The sequence below is a fragment of the Moschus berezovskii genome, chromosome 20 (genome assembly GCF_049115385.1).
Source record: "Moschus berezovskii isolate FMDL1 chromosome 20, NW_MosBer_1.0, whole genome shotgun sequence".
NCBI classification, from domain to species: Eukaryota; Metazoa; Chordata; class Mammalia; order Artiodactyla; family Moschidae; genus Moschus; species Moschus berezovskii.
The window spans coordinates 48489865-48495864 of record NC_142479.1 but is presented as its reverse complement, the minus strand read 5'-3'; positions in this window follow the sequence as shown (position 1 = coordinate 48495864).

Genomic DNA, 6000 nt, shown 5'->3' with positions numbered 1-6000 from the left:
CCAGTGCTTCCTTTCAGAAATGTTCTGTTGATATGCCTTCATTTATCTCCAAGTTTACTTGTCTCTTCTTCCACAATGTCTAAGATACTTCTAGACTCATCCATTCAAAATACATTCAGAACACACTATGATTTTATAATTTTCATCTCTAGGACTTCAGCTTGTCAGGCTTATGGTTGTTTCTTTGAAGTAATATACCTTTATTCTCTTGGTGTTCTAAAGATTTTTCTCTTTTAAAACTATTTTAAGATTTAAAATTTTTCAGCAATTTAACTATGATGTCCATAAATATAATTTCTTTGTAATTACCCTGTTGAGCTTGATTCTTCTGTCACATACAGAAAGATTTTGTCCAGTAATATTGATTCGACTTCATTCTCTCTTTCCTCTCCATTTTGGACTCCAGAAACATATATGTTAGCCATGTTCATTGTGTCACATATAACATTAATGCTATTTTCTGTGTTCTCCATCTTTTATTTCTGTCTATGTCTCAATATAGGTATTTCCTACTTATCTATTTTCCAATTCACTCATCTTCTCTCCTGCTCCATCTAGTCTACCTTTAGATCTATGTAGCAAATTCTTAATTTCAATTATTATATTGTTTTTCATTCTAAGATTCCACTTGATTATTTACTCTTTGTTTACTCCAATTCCCTTATAAAACTATCTAGCTTTTTATCTGTTTTATAATACAGAGTAATCACAGTATTTTAAAACTGCCTGATAACTTCAATATTTCGATCTCCTGTGAAGCTGTATCTTCTAAGATCTGCTTTTTATTTTTTTTTTAAGATCTGCTTTTATCTTAGGTTTCAGGCATTCATTAGTTCAGTTTCTTCACATATATGATCACTAAGTTTTCTTAATTTTTAGCAATCTCAAACTCATAGAAAGATCACAAATACAGTACAAAGAACCCTTTTTTTTTTGACTGGTCTGAGAGTAAGTTGCCATCTCCTCCCAAACACATGAATGTGTAATTCCTATGAACAAGGATGTCCTCCTAGATACTACATACAATACCACCAACAAAATCAGGAAATTAATATTAGTACATTCCCACACTCTAATCCAGACTCAATTCAAGTTTCACCAGTGGTCCCAATGATATTATAGCAAAAGGATCCAGTATAGAATCACGTTACAAAAGGCAGAGGAACCAGAGATCAAATTGCCAACATCCACTAGATCATCGAAAAACCCAGAGAATTCCAGAAAAACATCTATTTCTGCTTTATTGACTATGCCAAAGCCTTTGACTGTGTGGATCACAATAAACTGTGGGAAATTCTTAAAGAGATGGGAACATCAGACCACCTGACCTGCCTCTTGAGAAATCTGTATGCAGGTCAGGAAGCAATAGTTAGAACTGGACATGGAACAACAGACTGGTTCCAAATAGGAAAAGGAGTACGTCAAGGCTGTATATTGTCACCCTGCTTATTTAACTTATATGCAGAGTACATCTTGGGAAACGTTGGGCTGGAGGAAGCACAAGCTGGAATCAAGATTGCCGGGAGAGATATCAATAACCTCAGATATGCAGATGACACCACTTTTATGGCAGAAAGTGAAGAAGAACTAAAGAGCCTCTTGATGAAAGTGAAAGAGGAGAGTGAAAAAGTTGGCTTAAAGATCAACATTCAGAAAACTAAGATCATGGCATCCGGTCCCATCACTTCATGGGAAATAGATGGAGAAACTTTATTTTCAGACTTTATTTTTCTGGGCTCCAAAATCACTGCAGATGCTGATTGCAGCCATGAAATTAAAAGACGCTTACTCCTTGGAAGGAAAGTTATGACCAACATAGATGGCATATTAAAAAGCAGAGACATTACTTTGCCAACAAAGGTCCATCTAGTCAAGGCTATGGTTTTTCCAGTAGTCATGTATGGATGTGAGAGTTGGACTATAAAGAAAGCTGAGCGCCAAAGAATTGATGCTTTTGAACTGTGGTGCTGGAGAAGACTCTCGAGAGTCCCTTGGACTGCAAATAGATCCAACCAGTCCATTCTAAAGGAGATCAGTCCTGGGTGTTCATTGGAAGGACTGATGTTGAAGCTGAAACTCCAATATTTTGGCTACCTGATGTGAAGAGCTGACTCATTGAAAAAGACCCTGATGCTGGGAAAGATCAAGGGCAGGAGGAGAAGGGGACAACAGATGATGAGATGGTTGGATGGCATCACTGACTCGATGGACATGGGTTTGGGTGGACTCTGGGAGTTGGTGATGGACAGGGAGGCCTGGTGTGCTGCGGTTCATGGGGTTGCAAAGTGTCGGACAAGACTGAGTGACTGAACATTATTTCTCAGCTGTCTCCAATCTCTTTCAATGTGGAACATTTCTTCAATCCTTTCTTAACCTTAATGACACTTTTGCAGATTATAGGCCAATTGTTTTGTAGACTGTTGGTCAATTTGGGCTTGTCCAAAGTTTCCCTGGGGTTCCCTTGTGGTTCAGCTGGTAAAGAATCTGCCTACAATGGGGGAGGCCTGGATTTGATCCCTGGGTTGGGAAGATCCCCTGGAGAAGGGATAGGCTACCCACTCCAGTATTCTTGGGCTTCCCTTGTGGCTCAGCTGGTAAAGAATCTGCCTGCAATGCGGGAGACCTGGGTTTGATCCCTGGGTCATGATTAGACTCAGGCTATGTGTTTGTGCAAGAATATCACAGAAGTGATGCTGTGTCTCTCTCATTTCATTCTAACAGGTGATGCAAGATTTTAATTTGTCTCATTATCGATCTTCCCTTTGATCATTTGATTAAATTTGTGTCTGCCAGGCTTCTCCACTGTACCACCTGTAAAGTTACTCTTTTTTCTCTTTTTTCCCAATTGTAACTAAGTATTTTGTGGTTACATGCTTTGAGAATATGAGGGTCCCTTGGACTGCAAGGAGATCCAACCAGTCCATTCTAAAGGAGATCAATCCTGGGTGTTCATTGGAAGGACTGATGCTAAAGCTGAAACTCCAATACTTTGGCCACCTCATGCGACGAGTTGACTCACTGGAAAAGAGTCTGATGCTGGGAGGGATTGGGGGTGGTAGGAGACGGGGAAGACAGAAAATGAGATGGCTGGATGGCATCACCGACTCGATGGACATGAGTTTGAGTGAACTCCGGGAGTTGGTGATGGATAGGGAGGCCTGGCGTGCTGTGATTCATGGGGTTGCAAAGAGTCGGACACGACTGAGCAACTGAACTGAACTGAACTGAACTGAAATATCCCATTCCTGCACAAACTTTCCATGTATTTATTGTTTTAATGTCAGTATGGGATCATGGATTCCTATTTTATTCAATAAGTTATAATCCATTAGTATAATACAATTTACTTTGATGCTCAAATTATTCATATCCAGCCAATGGAAGTCACTTCCACTGGCTTCTGTATGCTTTTGATGTCTCCATCCTTCTTTGAGTATTGCTTAAAATGACAGTTTTATTAAGGCATAATTTACATATCATACAATTCACTCATTTTAAGTGTAAAATTTAATGAGTTTTAGTGTATTCACAGATATGTTCCGACATCACTACAGTCAATTTTAGAACATTTTAATCATCTCAAAAGTAAACCTTTTGGGAAAAAAAAGCAAACCTCATAACCTTTACCTATCATCCCCATATCCTCCATCCCCACGCCAGCCCTTAGCAACCATTATTCTACTTTGTGTCTCTGTATATTTGCCTATTCTGGACTTTCCAATGAAAGTCAAACAATATGTGGTCTCTGGGACTGGTTTCTTTAACTTAGCATAATGTTTTTGAGGCTCATCCGAGTTGCAGCATGCACAAGTATTTCATTCTTCTCTGTGGCTGACTAATGTGCCATTGAATAGATGTGTGTGTGGCCCAGTCACTCGGTCTTGTCCAACTCTTTGTGATCCCTTGGACTGACTGTAACCTCCCAGGCTCTTTGTCCATGGGATTCTCCAGGCAAGAATACTGTAGGTGGTTGTCATTTCCTCCTCCAGGGGATTGAACCAGCCTCTCTTGCATCTCCTACATTGGCAGGCAGAGTCTTTACCACCTTGCCACCTGAAGCCCCCCTTGTATGGATATACTACATTTTAAAAACCCTGTTCATCAGTTGATGGGCATTTGAGTTGTTTCCATCTTTTGGCTATTGTGAACGATATTGCTATTAATATTCAGATACAAGTTTTTTTAAATTTATTTATTTATTGGCTGTTCTGGGTCTTCATTGCTGTGCATGGGCTTCTCATCACAGTGACTTCTCTTGTTGCAGAAAACAGGCTCCTTGCTCTGCGGCATGTGGAATCTTCCCAGACCAGGGATCGAACCCATGTTCCCTGCACTGGCAGGCAGATTCTTAACTACTGGATCACCAGGCAGGTCCCAGGTACAAGTTTTTGCATGGACCTGTCTTCATTTCTGTTGAGTATACTTCAGAATGGGCTTGCTGGGTCTTATGATAACTCTGTTAATCATTCCTGAGTACTTCTTTACCTTCTGGCACGAGATGATCTAGGCTTATCTTGTAATTTCCCCACCCAAGTTCTGTAATTAGCCATTTCTCCGAAGAGCCCTGGTTCCTTCTAGTGGACAATGGTATTTAGAAAGTAAGATGTGGGTGCTAGTTATGCTCACTATCATCAAGCTATAACTATTCCAGGCCCTCTCAGTGAATGAAGCTGGGAAATAAATATATGTGTGTGTATATATATATATATATATATACATATATATGAAGATTCCCCTGGAGAAGGAAATGGCAACCGACTCCAGTATTATTGCCTCGGAAATTCCAGGGACAGAGAAGCCTGGTGGGGCTGTAGTCCATGGGGTTGCAAAGATGGGACATGACTGAGTGACCGAACAATACACCAGTGTACATGCATTAACACATATTTGCACAATGTAGACATCTACATACACACACCTACAGTAACATTTATTTCTATGTCTATTTATTTTGAAAATTGTAAGTACTCACTCATACCTCCAATTCCAATACAACACTATGTGGTTCATTCTATTTTTTTCTCTTTCCATATTTATAACACTTTTTGCCAACAGTGAGAAACCTAGTTAATTCTCTCAACAAATCATTTATTGGGTCAGTCCTACTGTGGGCAACCAATATTCTGTTGCCACTGCTCTCCACCCCACCCAGACCCCTCCTCAGTCCTCCTGGGCTCTGAGCCCCTGCCTTAGGTCACCCACAGCCCCCTTCCTCCCACATAGATGTGCTTTTCACCCCAACAGGCTCTGACACCCTCCAAGCTCCCTAGTGGATGCCCTGCCCCACCCCTCCAGGGATGACCTTCTCAGTACCTTGACTCCGCTTGCCAGTGCCTGGCCCCTGCCCTGGTCAGATACATTCTTCACCCCCTTGGGGTCCAGTCTGCCTTACTGAGCTCCACCCTACATGGACATCCTACTTATCTCGACCAGGCTGCCGTCCGGCTTAGACACTCTCGTTTCTCTGTTGGAGCTCTGACACTGGGGTTGCCCATCTGCCTGCATGACTGAGCCTTGACTGATTCTCTCTCTGCTCTGACTGTTCCCCATTGGAGACACTCTCCTTACTTCACTGAGCTCCCAAGCCCTGTGCTGGGCCACCGCCTCCTTCTCCACTCCTGGCCCTAGGGATGCCTACCTTGCTTGGCCCATCTAAATGCTTCTGGGCTGAACTGTTCTTGAAACGTAGGGAACAGAAGGGAAGAGAAAGGAAAAAAAGGGAGAAGGGGGAGGTCAGGGAGGAAGAAGAAGAGTAGGAGGAAGAGGAAGCAATATTTTATTGAAAGGTGGACCTTGAGTGTGACAGGTCAGAGAGGTTCTGGTGGATGTTATGTCTTCCACAGAGGATTTCATCTCCTTCCGGAGGCCAAAGTACAGGTAAATCATCTCGATGCAGTGAAGCTGATCTATTTTGCCCTTGTTTCTGTTTGTGGTCCTCTCCAGGGTCTCAGTTGGAAGCCAGTATGAGCAGGCTGAGGGGTGAATGGAAGAAGCTCTTAT